This window comes from Pseudophryne corroboree, chromosome 10, assembly GCF_028390025.1.
Source record: "Pseudophryne corroboree isolate aPseCor3 chromosome 10, aPseCor3.hap2, whole genome shotgun sequence".
Classification (NCBI taxonomy): Eukaryota; Metazoa; Chordata; class Amphibia; order Anura; family Myobatrachidae; genus Pseudophryne; species Pseudophryne corroboree.
Window position 1 is genome coordinate 37,489,360 of NC_086453.1, and position 21,781 is coordinate 37,511,140.

A 21,781-nucleotide genomic window follows, 5' to 3' on the forward strand; every position below is an offset into this window, starting at 1 on the left:
AGATTGGCAGATACTGCTAAGAGCTTGTTTACCCTCCAATGTCGACGCAGCTCAATTTTTAGCTGACTGTGGATTGGATCAGGATGTACCACTTACAGATGTGTACAACAAAGATAACGTAAAAAGAATAAGTTTACAGTTAAAGGAGTATTTTCCAGCTGTGGCCAAATGGAATAGAATTTTTACCATTAAACAAAAAGAGTCAGAAACGGCTGCTGATTATTTTCACCGGGCAATATTAGAAATGGCAAAGTACACTGGTATAGAGGACATTAGGACCAATGCAAACCATCAAGAAGTAGCAGTATCTGTACTAATGGATGGTTTAAAGGAAACATTAAAGGCAAGGGTACAGACCACGCAACCATGTTGGCGAGGTCTGTCAGTGGCTACTTTGAGAGAGGCTGCTATTGATCACGACCGGAATATCACCAGACACAGGGAGTCACAAGGTGATAAGTTAATGTCAGTAAGTATACAGGCTCTGACCACAAAGCAGCCTGTGTTTATATCACCAAACCCTGTGGGTAAATCAAATGTGGTAACATGTTATTTTTGTCACAAGCAGGGACACATAGCACGAGACTGTAGAGCGAAAACTTCGCAAAGATCATACCAACCCCCTAGACAACGACACGACACACGACATTGGGATCAGGGTCCACAGAGGCGGAGTTATGAGCCACATACAGGGGAAACAAAAAGATACCCCCCGAACAGAGGCTGGCATGCCTCTGGTAGTTCCCAGCTAACTCCCTCACAAGTAGTTGCTGCCAGCGGGATTCAGGGAGGTCACCATACCCAATAGGGGTGTGGCCATACCTGTAATCTGCAGCCAGTAAAATTGATTGCAAGTCTTGGAAGTGAACCCGAAGTTGCAATTAATGTAGCTGGTAAATCATTAAACTTTCTTGTAGATACGGGGGAGGCCAAATCAGTGATCAATTCGACAGTGGGCATGAGAACCACTGGTAGGACAATTCCAGCCATGGGAGTAACAGGAGTAGTCCAGCATTACCCTGTTAGCAAACCAGCCGAGATTACAATAGGGCCTTTACATACCAAGCATTCCTTTTTGCTGGCTGCATCGGCACCGACCAATCTCCTGGGAAGAGACTTACTGTGTAAAATGGGGTGCGTCATTTATTGTACTCCTGAAGGTGTATTCTTGGACATACCTGAGAATCACGCTCAGGAAGTGCGAGACATGTTAGACTCCCCATCAAAATTAATGTCACATACCATTATGACAAATAGGATTCCATCCCAAGTAGAAGAGATGACATCCCAGATACCAGAGTCACTTTGGACTAAAGATGGACAGGACACTGGATTAATGGCAAACGTAGCTCCGGTAGTTGTACAAGTAAAATATGGTAGGATAGCTCCAAAAATCCCACAATACCCTCTGAAGCCAGAGGTGGAGTTAGGAGTTTACCCAGTAATAGAGCGCTTGCTACAACAGGGCATTCTGGTAAGAACATCCAGCACTGCCAATAGTCCCATCTTCCCTGTTAAAAAGAGTGGGGGGAGGGGTTACAGGCTAGTGCAGGATCTAAGGGGAATAACAAAATAGTTGAGAGTCAGTTCCCCGTAGTGCCAAATCCAGCTGTCATCCTAATGCAAATCCCTCCCACTGCGAAATTTTTCACTGTTATTGACCTCTGCTCCGCTTTCTTTTCGGTACCTCTGCACCCTGACAGCCAATATTTGTTCGCATTTACATACAGAGGAGTCCAATACACATGGACTCGATTACCACAAGGTTTCATAGATAGTCCAAGTATATTTTCCCAGGCTTTGCATGATTGTTTACAGTCTTTCCAACCAGTGAGTGGATCAGTATTGATACAGTATGTGGATTATTTACTGCTGTGTTCAGATTCATTGGAAGCGTCCCTGAAGGATACGAAACAGCTCCTGTTTCATCTTTCAGACACAGGACACAAGGTTTCCAAAGACAAGTTGCAATTATGCCAAACTAAAGTAAAATATTTGGGACACTGTCTAACACAAGGACTGAGACACCTAACCGCTGATAGAATCCAGGCAATTAGAGACATGACTCTGCCACAAACCCAGCAACAGATCAGAACATTTTTAGGAATGTGTGGGTATTGCCGTAACTGGATCCCAGGATTTTCCATTCTAGCGTTACCTTTGCAGGAGATGGTCTCCTCAAACAAACCTGATCGGATTTCGCATACAGACGAGTCTGAAATGGCATTTGAGAGACTTAAACAGTGCCTAACGCAGGCACCAGCATTAGGTATGCCAGACTATGGGAAACCCTTTGAGCTATACGGAACAGAAAGTGCTGGTTGCGCGGCAGGCGTCCTAACCCAAAAGCACGGTGATGCCAGCAGGCCGGTTGCATACTACAGCGCTCAGCTAGACACGGTAGCGCGATCCCTCCCCACATGCTTGCGAAGCGTTGCTGCGATAGCACTGCTAGTGACGAAAAGCGAAGATGTCGTGCTAGGTCACAACCTCACAATTCATACACCACATGCAGTGTCAGCCTTGTTAAATTCTGCCCAAACCAGGCACGTCTCATCAGCGCGGTTTACAAGATGGGAATTGGCACTAATGGCCCCCGTAAACATCACCATAAAGAGATGCAGTGCATTAAATCCTGCGACATATCTCCCAGGTGTGCCTGGACAGGCACAAAGGGTGGAGGATGAGAGTGATGGGGAAGGAGGATTTAATACAAAGGAAGACACACATGATTGTATGGAATATGTGACCCAAAATTTTACAGCAAGGCCTGACATCAGTGACAACCCACTGGAAGACGTAGAACTCACGTTCTACACGGACGGTAGTTGTCACAGACAGTCAGACTCGGGAGACTTGTGTACTGGATACGCAGTCGTAGATGACCAAGGCACCATAGAAGCAGAACCGCTAGGCCCACCTCACTCAGCCCAGGTTGCTGAACTGGTCGCCCTAACCAGAGCATGTGAATTGGCTAAGGGTAAGTCAGCCAATATCTACACCGATTCTAGATACGCATTCGGGGTAGTCCATGATTTCGGAGCCCTATGGCGCCTCAGAAATTTCATGACGGCAGCTGGTACACCGGTAGCGCATGCAGCTCACATAAAAAGGCTTCTAACAGCGATACAGGAACCCGACTGAGTGGCTGTTATCAAGTGTAAAGCACACACATATAGCCAGGACCCAGTATCACTTGGTAACAGCCGAGCAGACGAAGCTGCTAAGTTAGCAGCCGGTACCCCCAGATAGACAGACATCACGCAACTGATGGTATTCAACACCATCGACACACAGAAGTTGTGTAAAATGCAAAATTTGTGTTCCACACAAGAAAAGGCAGTCTGGAAGGCAAAGGGATATGGCCAGGAGTCCTCAGGACTCTGGACGGATGGACATGGTAAACCAGTGGCCCCCAGAGCATATCTTCCATGTTTAGCTGAGGCAGCTCACGGGTTGACTCATCTGGGCAAAGAAGGTATGTGCAAGTTGGTAAGAGCATATTGGTGTGCCCCAGGATTTTCATCTCATGCGAGTAAGAGAGCAATGTCATGCCTTACCTGTTTGAGAAAGAACATCGGAAAGGCAATACCTACAGAACCATCTCATATCCCACCTGCCGGCGGCCCTTTCCAGGTAATACAGATTGACTTTATTAAATTACCCCCTTGTCGGAATTTGAAATATGTACTTGTTTGTATAGATGTTTTCTCAAATTGGGTTGAAGCATTTCCTGCGGCCACAAATACCGCTATGTTTACTGCTAAGAAAATTGTGCAGGAATTTGTGTGTAGATATGGTATCCCTAAAATAATCGAAAGTGATAGGGGTACCCATTTTACAGGTGATGTCTTTCAAGGAATGTGTAAATTGATGGGAATTGATAGCAAGCTGCACACTCCATACCGTCCACAGGCGAGTGCGAAGGTGGAAAGAGTGAACAGCACTATTAAAAATAAATTGAGTAAAGTTATGGCAGAGACGGGATTGACATGGCCAGAAGCTTTACCCATTGTATTGTACAGCATCAGAACCACTCCCAGGTCCCCTCTTAATCTGTCCCCCTTTGAAATCTTGTTTGGTCGACAACCGCATGTCATGATTAACCCTCAGGATGATTTGAAATGTAACAATGAAGTGACTGTAAAGTACTTGATTAACATGAGTAAACAGTTAAGGAATCAAAATGATAATCTAAAGTTGGTGATTCCTGATTTACCTGATAGTAATTGTCATGACATTGAACCTGGGGATTATGTAATGATACGGAATTTTCTACGCTCAGGTTGCCTTATTGACAGATGGGAAGGACCATACCAGGTCTTATTGACTAGCACCACTGCATTGAAGGTTGCCGAGAGAGAGACTTGGGTCCATTCGTCCCATTGTAAGAAGGTTGCTGATCCAGAGAGGTCCCGTGATAAGGAACAGACGGTAGAGGTTGTATCACTGGAGTGTCTGTTCCAGGAGGACTGAGGCGGCATCTGAGCCTTGAAAATCACAAGATCAAAAGCTGTTGTCGATTCCCCATTCCCTTTTATTGTTTTTCTCCACTTCCCATCCCCTCTCCCTCAAATTATTTTTTCCCCCTTCTCATTTTTCTCCGTTTCCTCCTATAAGATGGACTTGCCCCAAGAGACTGTGATCCGGATTTTCCTGTTGACCATGATGTTGACCAGAGCAGTCTGTTCCGGCGAGAGTACCATGGAGGTCGAGAGAGGTTCTGGAATGGGTTCTGATGATAAAGATGGAGGCGTAGTTTTCCAAGAACAACCTAACCAACAAGTAAAGGCGAGTATCAGAAAACGATCCGATAGCATTGACAATAGAAGGAATTGTGAAGGATTGTTAGCTGAAGAAAACTGTATCTGTAGGCTCTGTGACAATGTGGTTGAAGATGGGTGCATTAAGAAATGCCAATCCAGTTTTAATATCCATATGGACCGGCATCCGTTGAGTGACTATCACTCCTTAGTGGGTAGTGTGTTAAATCAGACAGATTGTTGGGTATGCTCTCAAGTACCTCAGGGCCACAGCAAATCAGGGCTAGTACCATTTCCTTTAACGGTAGGGGAGGTACTTGAGCTAAAGGGTGGGAGACCGGTGGACAGGAGGTTTAATATCTCCAGTCCTCCTAGTTTGAAGCTCCACCAATATCATGTGGATAGATCCCTACTATGTTTTAACATTACCAATCCCCGAAAGCCGGGAAATTGGGAAGTGTCATGGAGTAACCAAACCATGAACTTTTCATATAGAGCAGATAGAATGCCGACAGATACAGAGTTTATACGCCACATAGCCAGTAGAGAAAAATCTTTCCGATATAGGTATACCCTAGGAAGTAGGATTACGAGAGTTGGAGAGGTATCACCAGGATACTGTGCACATATCGTTCAAGCTGATACGTGTACTAGACAGTTGGGAGAATTAGGGGTAGGAGAATTCACATGGAGGATGTGTGTAATATGATTATGTCCTACTCCGTCCCATATGTTCTCCCCGATGATGCATATTTCATATGCGGGAGGAAGGCGTATAAGTGGCTTGCCCCAAACTCTGAAGGATTGTGTTATATTGGAAAAGTACTGCCTGAAGTAATGACTGTATCACATGACAAAATGAAAGACATACACCGTGGTGCCCAAGCTCCTTATACTCATACTCATTACGAGCACGTAGTTAAAAGGCAACTGACAGAAAGGTCAGAGCATCCGGCCTCTGACCTGATCCATGAATCCACCGGGATTCAGGTTCTGCTTGCGTTAGATTTCACCCGCACCGCTAGAGGAGTGATGAACTATAGATACATCTCTGCGCTTGCAAATTTGTTAGATAATATCACTGAAATGTATGATGACACGTTTAGGTATACTGGAAGGGAACTTCAAGCTTACAAAACAGAACTGGTACAGCATAGAATGGTTCTCAATTACCTCACAGCAGTGACAGGCGGATATTGTGTCACACTGGCAACGCAATACGGCGTGAAATGTTGCACATATATCACGAATAGCACCGAGGATCCGGTCGAGGTCATAGACCAAAAGATGGACGATATTCTCCAATTGAAGTGGGAATTTCGCAGGAGACACAATCTCACTCTTGCTGCTGTAGGTAATGAGCTGACTGGTTGGGTGTCATGGTTGAACACGCGTAATTGGTTCTCTGGTTTAGGAGAATGGGCTCAAGGAGTCATAATGGATGTTGGGAAGTTTCTTCTATGTATCTTAGGTGTCGTTATATCGATTGGCTTGATATTTAAATGCGGTCAGGCTTTAATGAAGTGCAAACAAAGTACCAGAGTGATGAGTCTGAGGAGTGAGGAAACTGTAATTCCAATGAATTTGATTTATGACCCAACGGTAGAAACAATGATGTGATGAAAATGCGATTATACGGTCCGTTTCTTTCACCTGTTTTTCCGTTTTCTCCAAGATAAAAAGACCCACTTGGACGAGGAAGTTGACGAGCCGATATACAGACAACGGATAGATCAAAGAAGAAGTTTGACAACCTTATACACGGATATTTGATGAACTTTGCCATAGATCCCCAGTTTCCCTAGAAATTTTAAACTTACGCTAGCCCAACATTTTTTTGTAAATCTATGGACATTGACAAAGCTTTTTGCTCGCACCCTATGGGCAAAAAGCGTAAAGAAGACGGCTTTCAACAGACACCGAACAAGACTTCAACCGACAAATGTTCATTAACCTGACATAGAATACCACTGCATCTACCATAAGTGTTCTTAATCTTCATTTCTACAACCCTCAGGTAATGACACACATAGTCGATAGGGAATCCAGGCACAGATACCAGCAACCACATACCTCCCCCATTCATGTATCATCAACTAAAATGTGCTTCCCCATTTTGTTGCAACCACAGCCGAAAAGAGCTCGGTAGAGTTTGACAGCCCATCCACAGACCCTTAATACGGGATAAGAAGGAATTCAAATGTATACTTCGCAATACCTCGAAGCTTGATGTACAACACGTACGGCACGATGATACATGACCCCCCAAACATGGATTCATACACACATGCTTCTGCTATCTCACTAGGTCATACCCTCTTCACACCTGCTCCTCTCTCCTCCCTTACCCAACCATGGAAATGTATTAACCCCTGACATATATTTTTCTCTTTTTGAAATGTTTTCAGGAAGTGGCAGTTATTGTTGACTGCCAAAGGGTGGACTGTCAAAGTCAGAAAAATATCTCTATGCACACTACCATATTTGCACCTCATACATGTCCGCGCTGCGCATGCGTGCGCTCTCCCGTGCGTACGCATACCCGCTGTAACGTGCACCCGCAGGCGCACGGTGTGCGCATTTACGGTAGAGTGTATGTGTTCGTAGCGTGCGACTCATTCGTTACACATTTTTAATATATAATGTATTTTGTAGATCATGGTCCCTTTGATCGATTCTGAAAGTTTAGTTAATGTAGTATGTTCCTGGACAAAGGGATCCCTCTTTATTTGTTGCGAGGGGTCAGACTTGAGTTATACAGTGGTGTTTAGTATCCATCGGAAGAGTATTTAATTAGCAATATTCCGGTGTTGGTTTGGAGCGGATTAATCGCTCGTGCGAATAGTTATGGACATAAGAAGTTTATGTCCATTTACTATTATTTGCACTTACTTGTTCATGCGGCGGGAAACCTAGTATCCCACCCACCTGAGCTGTTGGAAATCGTCACAGCCCACCTGTGTGAATCAACCTATGACCTTTTGTTATGATGCGAAGACAAATTCCTATGTCCAATGAACAATGAGATTGTAGGGACCATTGAATTGTATTGTGTGTGGAGCATAAATAGACAAGCCGATCGTATCCAGCTCACTCTCTCTCTTCAACGGTTCTCATTGCTGATAATCGGGAGCTGGATATTCAGAGGCGCATGCGATCGTTTCCCCTTGTGCGTAAGTCTTCTCCGCAATCATATTGTCTTGTTGTTATCGTGAGCCATTTCTCTCTCTCTCTCTCTCTCTTCTCCTCTTTCTCTCGTATTTTCCCTTAAACGTAATTGTATTGTATTGTATTTCCTGTGTAGTTATCTGGTTAGTTAGTCTATGTTATATTGTAGTGTATGACTTGTATTGTATTAATTCTTTTGCAAGTATAATACTCATAATATATATATAAGGCGTTGGACCCTAAGCTCAGGTATCCGTGTATTTTCTATATAGTGTTAAGTATTCTCAGAGCGTCGGTGACGCTCAAACAGCTCTTAAGCTAATCAGGTTACACAAGGTTGCATCTACACTCTATCACTACACTAAGGTTTACTGCATATTACGTTGTTTATGGTTTAGATATAAAGGTGTAACATTGTGAGCGTCTGCGCCGCTGGTGATCTCCTCGTGGTCCCGAGCGTCCGCTACGCTATAGCGAATCATTACGTTAGTCGGCAGCCAATAGCGTGCCTGCCTGTGATCTCTTGGCCGTGAGCGAACGTGACGCTTGAGCATCTCGACTACGGCTAAGCGATCGTTACGCAACGTGCGTACCCTTACGGTACTTCATACGTCAATAGCGTACAGTGTTCTTAGACCTCTTAAAGGGTTTTATATACGATAAATATTTAGCTTTATCACACCCTACTTGCTTGCATAAAGACACTTATGCCCCTTTCAGACTACCGAAATAACCAGGGTTATTGCAGAGTTAACCCAAGTAGTGACTCAGTCTAAAAGAGTCTCAAAAAATAATAGTCGAACGACCAGACAATCAAACACAGGCAGTGGCCAGTGTTGGTTCCAGGAATGACTCAGGTTACGCGGCAGTGTAAACGGAGGACCCAGGTCATCCGATCCAGGACCTATCTACTGCATAGAAAGAGCTGGCACACTTATGCTTGGAGATAATATCATCTACAAGGAGGAAGAGTTTACATTTAACAGGCTGACTCTGGAATAACCCAGGGTTTGAGAGGCATTGTGAAAGTGGAACCGTGTTCAAAATCTCGGGTCGAACCCGGCATTTGTAATCTGAAAGATGTATTGATCAAAGAAAAAAACCCAAAAGATTCCTTAGTGCTATTAGAGGGAAATCCCAAATATGTGGTAATTATAATAAATATACATAATTTCAAATAAATATCTTATATGCCGCTTTTTCTTACATGTTGAATCGGCGACCAAATTCCATCACAATATTACATCCAATTTCTATCCACTGAAACAGCGCTAAAAATAATATAACATTTTTTTAAATATATGTGTACACCACAGGTATGGAAGGTAAGCCAAAACACAGTTAATAAATATAATTTATTTATTTATTAGCTGTGAATCAGCATAGACAATATTATCTGTATTCATATAAAAAAATAACCTTAATTAAAAAAAATCAATGATATAAAAAAAAACGATACTCTATAATGTAAAACTTTACTATATATTTTTTCCTCTTTTTCTGTGCAATATATTGGTAGCCACACCCACATTCCAGGAGGTAGTTTTCACCTTCCATTCACATGAGATGTGGTGCTCAATTTGATAAATCTTATTTGTTTGACTTGATTTAAATTCAGTTGTTAGTTTGGAACTTTTCTTTCCTAAGTTTTTGCAGGCTACAGACAATAATGGTGCCCTTTTGTTATGCCTGTTTTTTTCGTGTTTTCATTGGTAATGTAACTTCTTACTAATTCTTGTTGAAGATTCTTGGCTTTTTTTATAAATAATTTTTGGCTTATTTGGGATAAACGTTTTGAGTTTATCAGCCATTAATAATATGTTCCAATTTTTATTGTACGATTGGGTAGAAGTTTTTGTTTTATGTACAGATACTGTATATTGTAATCTCCTTAATTGCCTTTCAGGTATGTTTGCTACTCATTTTCTATGGTGGTTACTAGTTGTTTGTAATATGTTGTTCCCATCTACCTCTTTAATATAAGTTATTGTGTGTATTTTACCTTTATTAATGAATATCTTTAGATCAAGAAATAAGACTTATTCTTTGTTATTTTTCAAATTTTAATTACTACTTGTTTGTTTTTGTTTTGTTTTCTCTCCAACTCACAAGTGCTTATACTGCCTTTTATCTATTAGAAATATAGCTTTTATATTTTAACTGGACATTAACAAAATTTTTATTTTTATTTTAGATTTTTGCCCATATATACACGGTTGACTCACATTATTATAACCACCTCCTACATTTGTTGTTGGTAGGCGATGAAGTAACACCTGCTGTGATTAAGTTTAATGCAATATTATAGTGTAGACTTGATAAAATACTATAACCTATTAAATACGAGATATTTTTCTGATTCATCCAGAAGCGTCCTCTGCTCCTTTCTGCCATATTAATCCAATAAAACTACACTATTAAGCGCAGATTCCCTCAGTTTCTTAAATTGAAGTTTGTTTTTTTTTTAAAAAGATTTGGTCAAAAAAAGAACACATGCAAATAATTATGTCATGTCATAGACAGAGAAGAAACAGAAAACGGTGACGTTCAAATGTTTGAATACATCAAAATTACATATTCCCAATAATTATATTTGCTTTGTATTCTAGAACAAACAACAAATTAAAAATCTATAGTATGTATCAAATAATGCAAAAAGGAAAAACAGGTGTATTGCACTAATGTAAGAGTATAAGGGAAAGAAGAGAATATAATGACATTTTTAATATCAGACAATGTGTTAGTTCCGGTGTGAGGGTTTCAAGTATATATGGATTGTGATAGACAACCTGTCCTCAGTATACTGTAGTTGTACGAAACGTGTTTTATTTATTCATTTATTTTTCAAACATTGACATTTTCATATTCAGGAATTGTGGCTCTGGTCCTTCCTGTGACTGTGATTACAGGCTGTAAGAGAAAATGAGAAATATTGAACAATATAGTGTTTTTACTGCATCATGATGTCAGGTAGTAAAACATTTAAAGAACCATTTTTGTGTCATTTTGACGTTCATCTACAGATGTTACAGCTCCTACAATGGTCCTCTATGCCCACTGCTGGGTTCAGCTAACACCATCCTGGGGAAGTATTCGCTTATGGTGAAATTCTAAACTTCATAAACTATGGCCACCTAACACAGAAGTCTATGGAGATGGCGGTAAGTGGTGTAATATGAGGTAGTGCAGAAAGAAAGAAATCAGTGATTGATTTGTGGTATACCTTATGTAATATTATATCACGCTCTGACATAGGGCCTGATTCAGAGCTGACATTACTGCGATGGCAATAGTAGTGGGAGCGATAATATGCAAATGATAATCTTAGCCTTTTCCTTGTGCGACAGAGAGTTAGAGGCATATTTGCTAACGTACATGTTTATAACAGTGAAGATGTTTGCCATGGCAACCAATCAGATTATAGCTATTATCTTCTAGATAGAAGGTGCTAGATAAATGCTAAGTATAATATGATTGTTTGCTATGGACAACATCTCCTCTTTAGTACACTCACGCTTTACTAAATTTACCACTACAAGTGCTGAGATGCCCATTTTTAGTGTCCATCATCACTTGCAACAGCCTATAGGATGCCAGACCCTTGATAAAGGTGGTTACACACCAAAACAGCTGTTGCGATGGGGATCTGACCACATGCGGTTCCCACTGCCTGTGCCTTGATGCTGATACATATTGTAATGATATGTTGTGATTGGATGGTGAAAGAGACAGCATTATGTTAAATCAGACATCAGCCATTTTGTATAATGGCAGCCATTCAAGATGTATTTCAAGCTCTTTTTTATAGGTTTATAAGTAATGCTGACATTAATATGATATATGCATGAGACCCTTAGCCCTAGCAACCTGTATAAGAAATATGCACTCCAACATATTGATAATGGTCAAAGATCAGCTCAGGTGCATATATGGGTTATTAATCCTACCTACCCCTTTAAGAGTTTATTAAGTGAATTTTTGTTCTTGCATAAACAAAACTTATTGATAAGAAATAGTAGCTTGTTAAAAAGATAATTTTTAAGGGCAAGCAACTCCCTATTAGCTTGTTAGGCTTATAAGCCTAAAGAAATTCACTCCTGCAGATTTACAGTATAGTTGCTAGATAGTATTTTTTGGCAAGACACCCAGAAAAAGACCTTCAAGAGTTTTGAAGGAATTAGAACAGTTTTAAACATAAAATCATCTTTATAATTGTTGTAAGCTTTGTATTTAATAACGAAAAGCATGTATAATGCTATATATTAAGTTTCAACCTAATAAGCAGTTATGTGATTCTATGTTTCATAATTTAGTATTGGTATTTGGTATAATCAATGAACATAGCCAGCTAGTATATGTACTTTCCTTAAATTAATTACATAGATATTTCTGTGATAAACTATTTGTTAAGAGCAATATGATTTCTCCAAGATAAAACTTTAATTGCATGATGAGAACATTAAAGGATTATGTTTTGGAATGTCCCGGTGACAATGGAAAGAAGGCTTTCAAGATTAATGTCCAGATGACTGTAAGAGAAAGGACTTCTCATTAAATTAATGAGCAAACAGTGATAAGAATATATATACAGGAATGCTATAATTAGTTTCATTAAATCATTGTTTATCTTTGCACACAGTGGACTTTGATTGGCTAACACACTGCCATACCTTTATTTCTTTGTTCATTTGTGTATAAATAAAGGCTCCTAAAGCAACGAGTCAGATCAGAAATGACTTGCTGAGCTTCTACATATCTCCTGTGTGTTGTCCAATTATTTCTGGTCTCCAGCCGGCTGCTAAGTACAGAACCACTGACTGATGTTCAAGGGTATTACAGGCGACCAAAGGATGTTGCTATATGGAGTCTATCTCCCACAATGGCTTTGCTTGCTCATAATTAAAGACATTGAAAAGTTTTGGGATATATATTGGAGTGACAGTTTTTGCTTTCTCATGGGCCTCTGGTGGTGTTTATATTTTATTGGCCACCAAAAGATATTTTATCTACTGGAAACCATTTCTTTGTCATTTTTGTAAGTTTCCAATCTGATGACGCAGGCTGTGACCCACAAAACACATAATTTAGCTGGATTCCATATAAACTGTAAATTTTATGATCTGATACCAGCTGCAACATTGGAGAAATGCATATATTTCAGCATTGAACAGAGATTGATACATCAGCAAGGCTATACCAGTGTGAGCAGTTTGGCAGGAAGTCACATACGTTTTAGAGAGATTTTCGGAGAGCATTTAAAACAGTGTTTCCCAATATCAGTCCTCAAAGCACACTAACCAGGAGCATCACTTACCCCTATGACATCTGCTGCAGCGGTGAGTGATCTATGCGCGTGCCTGTATAAAGGGCATGTGGCTTCATGGGAAGGGGCATGGCTTCTCAGGCAGGGGCGTGGCTTTAAATCCTGAACCCCTTTTTATCACTCCGGGTATCCAGAAGATGCGGGTTGACTAAGGAGACTGCTGTGGCTGCAGTACCAGCTCCTACACAGTGACAGAAGCCACCATCCTCCACCGTTAAAAAACGGACTACCCTACTCTCAAATGTTGAGAGTGGCGCGTATTTGTAGTGATACACAGGATCTTCCACGCCAACTTGATCTTGTTCTTCATAAATTTCCTGAAAGAGGATATAACTTGAAGAGACTGGTCCAGACCAAGAACCGAGTTATGGCACTGAATAGATCTGATTAACTACAAACATCTACTAGAGAACCAAGAACTGACGTTTTCCCATTGATAACCACATTTGATACAGCAAGCGCACTTGTACCACAGGCAAGTAAAGCTTTTTGGCCTATTATTGCTTCTGATCATACATTGACTGGCCTCAAGAATATGCGACCGATGGCATGTTATAGAAGGGGTCGGAATCTGAGATATCATCTGGTCAAGTCAGATATAACTACCCCTGGTAAGAATTTTACCAACAGTAAATTAGGCTACTACAAATGTCCAAAATGTGAAACCTGTAAGTTTTTACTTACGGGTTCTAGCTTCACACATCCACACAATGGACTGCAATATAAAATTAGACACAATCTGTCCTGTGATTTACGATTTGTTGTGTATATAATCATCTGTCCATGCAAGCTATACTACGTAGGGATGACTACACGAAAGTTTAAAGAACGCATGGCACTCCACCGCTCTGCCATTAAAGCTGCATTGAATGGCAAAACCAATGATCAACCTGTTGCAGTACATTTCAAGGAACATCCCCATCTACTATCCACTTTAACGTACATGATTATAGATAAAGTAGCCTTATCCAATAGAGGGGGTGATCGCACGAAGGCTTTATTACGGTTGGAAGCTTCTTGGATTTACCGTTTGAACACGGTGGCACCGAATGAGTTAAATGAGCGCATTTCATGGAACTCTCTGATTTAAGACTTCATATTCTTTGTTACTGATTATTTGTTCAATATATCCCCTGGTCATTATTTATAGACATCTATTATGGTATTTCTTATAAGTCTTGGTATTACAGATATTTTCCTCACGATAGGTGTTCTATATGAATACATTATATATGTTTTTAATAGCCTAGATAACATCTGTTTGAACACATAGCTTTGTGTGTTTCAATATATTTGTATTTAGATCTAATCTACTTGCTGCTCTTGCATTTCTTTATATATTCTGTATGGTGCTTTATGTGTCATGTTGCCCCTTGTCTCTTACAGGCGGCGCTGGCTGCTGGGAGACGCAGCAGATGGTTGCCTAGCAACTGCCGGTATTTGTGGGAGTGACATCATCGGGCTGCGACACGCCATCCAGGTCCCGCTGGTGGCGCCCCGGCTCTGTCTGCGTGGAGGCGAGGGTGTGAATATGTCACCCAGGGGATATAAGGTAAGCCTGCACTTTGTCACTTTATGTATGCTTTTTCCTGACAACGGGACTCAGCGTCCCGAAACGATGAAGTAAACTTTTGACCTCTTAAAATTCCTGCAGTGCCGTGTATTACTCTCTCTGTAAGGAGAGTTTCTTTGTGCTTTATATATATATATATATATATATACACACACTGTAGAGTATATTTATAAGTGCCTAAGTTATATATATATATATATATATATATATATAAATATACCAAACAAAGAACCCAGCACTCTCCTAAGCAGCTTCATTCACCTTAATGCTTTAATATACATCTAAATAAATAATGGGGTTTTGGTTTATGAATTGTACAAATCATGTAAGCTTGCGGCCCACTCCACGGTACCCCATTTCACCGCAAGTCCTACTCTATCACAAACTTTCACATAGATTTTATAGAAATTATATAGAAACCTGGCTACTGCTGTGTCATAGAGGAAAATGTGCTTATCTGGTTTAGAGCTTACCTGCCACACTTATGGCTTTTAAAAGGTAAGACAGTCACCAACACAAATAACACAACTGCACAAGTGTGCTTACCTGGTTTACAGCTCACCTGCCAACAGACTACTGGCTTTCAAAGTGAGACAGTCACCAACACACCTAAATAGCAGCTGATCCAGGTTAAAGGTTAATGAGCCCAGGGGTGCATGAGAGAGAGATATGGTCACAAATGGGCCAATTAAAAATTAACCCTGTTATACAAACAAACACGAGGAACCACTGCACTCGCCATTCCCAGGGGTTGGGGTGCGGTGGGCTGTGACCACCAAACTCAAATATACCAAACAAAGAACCCAGCACTCTCCTAAGCAGCTTCATTCACCTTAATGCTTTAATATACATCTAAATAAATAATGGGGTTTTGGTTTATGAATTGTACAAATCATTTAAGCTTGCGGCCCACTCCACGGGACCCTATTTCATAATAAGAATAATCAATAAGAATAATACTTTTCTTTTGTTTCAGGTATCAATTAATGAATTACTTCTACAATAACCACGTATTATCATTATTGTTGATACCGATGCAAGAAAAGAAAGACAGTTAGCTGGGACCTGTGTATATTCGGTCAGCAAAGCACCAAAGAAACTCCAACGTGTCCAGCTAATAAAACAAGAACCGGAGAAGGGTATAAAGCCTCGGCATTGGACTCACAAAAGTTTCAAGATGCTGAACTTTTGAGTGGTGAAATAGCTTTTGATTTTCTTAGTAAACGCTCATTACTAGACGACCTTACCAAAAATTATACAAAATTTCACAAGAACTGCCATGCAAAATATACATCTTATAAACTGAGTAGATTACTAGAGGCCAGAAGCAGTCAAACAAGTACTGAACAAGCATGTGCAGCTGACCATTTTACTAAAGGTCTAAAGGTGAGACTATGAACTATGCTTCTTTTGTGAAGGTGAAGAAGGTACACTTCATGCAATTGCAACCAAGCCTTTGAGTGGCAATATTGCATCATTTGCTCCTCATAACTGGCCTCCCTGACAATTAACTCTCTCCACTCCAATCTATCCTCAATGCAGCAGTCTTCCTCACCAAACGCACTATGTCCACCTCCCCTCTCCTACAAGCCCTTCACTGGCTTCCCTTCCCTTTCAGAATCCAATTTAAACTTCTCACACTGGCTTACAAAGCCCTCACCCACTCCTCTACCATTTACATCTCTGACCTTATCCCCCTCTACACTCCCACCCATTCTCTTTGCTCTGCTACCTTCTGATTACTTCCTCCCACTACTACCTCCAAGATTTTCCACGTGCTGCTACCTTACTCTGGAATTCTTTACCTCTCCCCCTCAGACTCTCCACCTCTCTACAAAACTTCAAATGGGCTCTTAAGACCCACATCTTTACCAAACCCAGCCAAATCTCATCCTAACCCTCTGTTCCATTCTCACTGTCTACTCCATATGTGTCAACCCTGTCTTTCTGCCCCTCCCATTTAGAATGTAAGCTCTCATGAGTAGGGCCCTCCTCCCTCATGTGCTTATCCTTTTCTTACTTTAATAATCCTCAACTGCCCCAAATCCTGCAGTTATCGGCCACCCTGATACTTATCTCAGCGTCATCTGCTGATGTAAATGTGTTTAGTTACCCGGTACTTGCCTTATATTGTCTTCAACTGTAAGTTGCTGTTTTCCTGTTTTGATCATTTGCTTATGTATTCTGTAATTGGGTGCTGCGGAACCCTTGTGGAGCCATATAAAGAAAATATAATAATAATAATAATAATAATAATTATGCATTTGCAACCATTCTTCAAGATCAGCACATTTTGGCTAAAATGAGTGAAGGAGACTTAATTGCAATTGAAGCAAAATACCACAAGGAATGCTTGAAAAGGTTCCGTAACAGAAAGCGTTCTTTAGAAAGACACAAGCAAATCAATTTAATAGTAACCAAGAAATGTTTGCAATTGCATTAGTTGAACTTACATCATATGTTCAGGATGCAATTATAGACAGTGAGGTGATTCTAGTATTTAAATTAGGAAGCGTGATTGAACTAATTGAAAATAGCTTGAAACAACTTACTGGAGAAAAGACAAAAGCACACTTGACTCATGTCAAAGACAGACTACTTGAGGACATACCCTAAGTGACAGCTTTTAAAAAAGGCTGAGATGTTTTGATCACTATGAGGGAAGGTATGGGTGAAGAAGTGCAGAAATCTTGCGAGTTTGATGCAGAAGTTGACATCATGAATGCAGCAAAATTGATCAGAAAAATATGTTATTGTCATTGGTAAAAAAATGCTTTTGTATGGCCCGAATAGTCAACAGCAGTTTGATAACTGTCGAAGTCAAAAATATTACATAAAAAGAACATACAAACAACACACATATAAGTCGCTATACTTGCAAATACGCGCAGCGAGCACAGCAATATATGGTAACACACGCATTTACATGGACATGCCACAGAGATGGATTCAACACTTATTTTCATACAGTACATAATTATAATACTATCAAGCGCCAGACATCATGATGATTTAAAATTATATAATGAAGTAATGTCATGTATGTGTATTATTTGAAAGAAGCAAGATAGACCTGTCATATTTACTATTAAAGCAACCAGATTAATGTGTAGATTCATTTGATACTTGTTATTAAGTTGTAGGACATTGCAACAAATAATTATGATTAAATGTATAAAAGCTAAAATCACTTTTATTAGAACAATAGATATTCCAAACAGGTAGTGGACAGGAAGCTCAGGCCAGTGCTTTGGATGTCTACAAGGCTGAACCTGATTAGCATGTATAAAGAGACTAGTGACTCATCATGAATGAGTAAGTTCCCTCCCCCAAACTAGATAACACATTACTGATCACACAGGAAGGCAGTTGCTGTTTTGGACTAGACGATGATGGAGTTATTGCCAGATCAGTTCCTGTATTTATTTGCTGTGAGAGAGATATTAAGAGGAGGATGCATGAAAGATATGGTAATTGTATCGCTGGCCTGTAACTGTAACTGTATGTAACTGTATGTAACTGTATGTTTTAACTGCTTACTGTGTGAGTGTAACCATGTAACTATAGGTATACTGTACATTGTAATATATATTGAATCCATATCCTTTTAATAACAAATATATACATCAATGAGCTTTGGAACTCAGATAATGTGTGGGTGTATTGTTTTCTCTTATGGGATGCAGTGTTTTGCGATGTACAGCGCACTTTTATCGTATATGGTAATAAGATGCACCTGGTGTCTGCAGTATATATTAGAGTGGGCATTTTAAATATTTGTGAGAAAGCAATTTGGTATTCACATAACAGTGGTTGATAAGAGGCGGTAACAATAGCACAACTTATCAGCTACAACATGAGCAAGAATGTTCTAACGGGTGATAGAGTGCGTCATTAATGCTGCAGAGAAACACCTTTTCCCATGTACATATCCATGTTCTTACATTCTTAAACAAGAAAAAAGAATCTAGTTGTCAAGTTACATATGTTTGGAGTAGGAATATCATATAATAGGGTTTTGCAAATTTCATCTGATCTGAGTCATTCTGCTTGTGAGTATTATGAAGAAGTAGGCATTTTCTGTCCTCCGCCACTTCAAAGAGGGATATTTACCACAATAGCAGTTGCCAACATATACCATAACCCTTTTTCCATAACGTGAATCAGTTCATTTCACGGAACAGCAATAACTCTCTAACAGCTTTTTTATATTGGGTGAAGGTGAAATAGAAAGGTCACAAGAGGTCTCCCTGAAGAAAATGTCGATCAGCACATAACGAAATGTGCATTGGTACCCATGTACAATGCTTTGTCAATGTACTAACTGTCAAAATTAAAATTAAAGCTCTAAAGTTAAAACCAGTGTTGATAGTGGTGATGATTATGCTGATGGCACTGAAAACGTACTGTTTGTTTTGTTGCATTGTGACAACTCTTGTTGTAATCATAGAGGTTTTTTACTCCTAAATCATTTTAGTATATGTACTTTACTACCATAAAAATACAATTAGAAGCAATTGGTATTTAACTTGTAATAGTGTAAGCATAGCAAAATTGTTTTGACAAAAAAAATTCAATCAGTAGCTCTCATAATCCTTATTTTCACACTATTTTAACGAAATAACCACCATTTTCAAAAAGGCGATCATGATCTTTGGGCCCTATCTAAAAATGTATTTGTAAACAAGTGTAGAAGAAGTAGGGAAAGTATCATGCTTTCTTCCAGAAATGCACAATTGTAAAAGTTTTACCCACTTAATCACTGTACTACTGGCATACTTGACTACATCATGATCAATCATCACAATATTTCATCCATACAAGTATATTAAAAGTTAAGTTATAACGATGTGGTCCTTAATCTGACACTGACGCACAAACTTTACATTCCTCTTCCTTAGAGGGAGCTGATCCCAGATGACTATAGGCAATTCTGCTGAGAAACAACTCCTCTCACCACAAGATACAGTATATATATATATATATATATATATATATATATTTATTCACACACACAAACATGTGCACACACCCCATATATGTTTTCACTTTCATTAGGGGTTCACCAAACTCCAACTTGCCTCTGGGTGAGAGGGATGAACTTACACCCCTGAGCACATCTATGAAAACATTGCCCCACAGCAGTTTATTAAGCTATATGGCCCCATAGAAACTGAGAATGTTTTCTTTTGTCAAGAACTAGAACAGAGGCACGAGGGCAGTACAGGGAATATGAGGTTGAGTACAGTATGTATGTAGTGGAAGGCAGGTAAATGAAGGAAGGATTTATTTTTCAATGTAATTGTTTGATTGACTAAGAAAATGTATGAGGGAGAAGGGGGTAGTATGGCCAGCAGGCCAGCCTCCTAATATTTGTGTTTTCATTCTTTAACCCTTGTCAGGAATCCTTGACTATTACCACTGCTTTTTAGCTGTTGTCGTGAATCCTTTGTTTTTAACATCGCTCATTACCCCTTGTTCAGAATCCTTAGCTACTAATATTACTTTTTAACCCTTTTCAGGAATCCTTAAATAATAATAATGTTCTTCAACACTTGTCAGAAATCTTTGGCTATTAACATTGCTCTTCAATCATTTTTAGGAATCCTTGGCTATTGTATTAACATTATATTCCTTTCTGGTTAAAAATGTGTTTCAAATTTGTCATGTGATATAGCAATACCCAATAAAATATTTTTCTATGCAAAATGGCCATCCCAAAAGCCCCCAAAATACAGCCCATTATGAAAAGGAAAGTGGTGCAAGATGGAAAGATTCTTGGGCCTTCCCACACACCTGTATTTTGTATATTAAAAAGGACATGCACAGTTTAACAAACCAAGCACTTCAGTGAAAGGGACTGCCACTTCTGTGACTGAAGTGCTTGGTTTGTTTGGCCCCAACAAAATATTTTTTGGAAGAACTAACCCCCAATCATTAATGAGGAGGTTGATGATGAGGGTGTTGGCAGTGGAGATTGCATGTGCTGGTCCAAATTGCTGGTAGCTGATACTGGACTGTATGTTATTATTTTACAAATTATAATTTTGTAAATTTATTAATGAAGTACAGTGCCTGAACAACAACACACATCATTTCTTTTAACACTGAAGTAAGTGGCAGTGGTACCTACTGAACATTTTAAGTACAGTGCCTGAATTTTTTCTGAACACACATTTAATTTTTTATGATGCCCTTAATCACAGTCACAGTATTATTAACAGGTACAGTAGCCCTTAATCACACTGCAGCCCACACAGAGGCATCACCAGGTCTGGTAACACCTGGTTCAAACTCTGTTGCCCCCCTCATTGCCAAAAAGTGACATGAACTAAATTAAAGGGGTGTGGCCTCAGCAGCAATACTGGTGACATCAGTCAGGGGGCACCCCAGCATTCCACGGAGATGCTGGGCAGCCCCCATAGATCAGCACCTGCAGTGTCGGCTCCACCTCTATGGCAGGAGCCAAACGGTGAAGGAGAATGTCACACTGTAGCACCCAGTTCCTGTCACTATGGCAAAGCTGGCTTTTTGGTGTCACCATCAGAGGTGTACCCCCTTCTGATGCCATTGAGCCCACAACCATTCACTGATGACACAAAGGAGTCTATTTACTAAGCTTTGGATGGAGATACAGTTAATGGAGATAAAGTATCAGCCAATTGGCTCCTAATTGCCATGTCAAAGGTTGTGTTTGAAAAATTAGTTAGGGGCTGATTGGCTGGTACTTTATGTCTGTCCACTTTATCTCCATCCAAGGCTTACTAAATAGACCTCTGAGTCCAAGGGTGACAGTTTCCCTCTGCCCTTAATCACAGAAACAGTTCAGTAGCTCTAAGTAAACCCTCACATTATCCCTTAATCATGCTGCAGCCCACCCCACACCCTCTGCCTCTAGTGTTCTGTGTGAAATGGCACATAAACCAAGAGTAAGGGACTTTTATTGAATCCAAA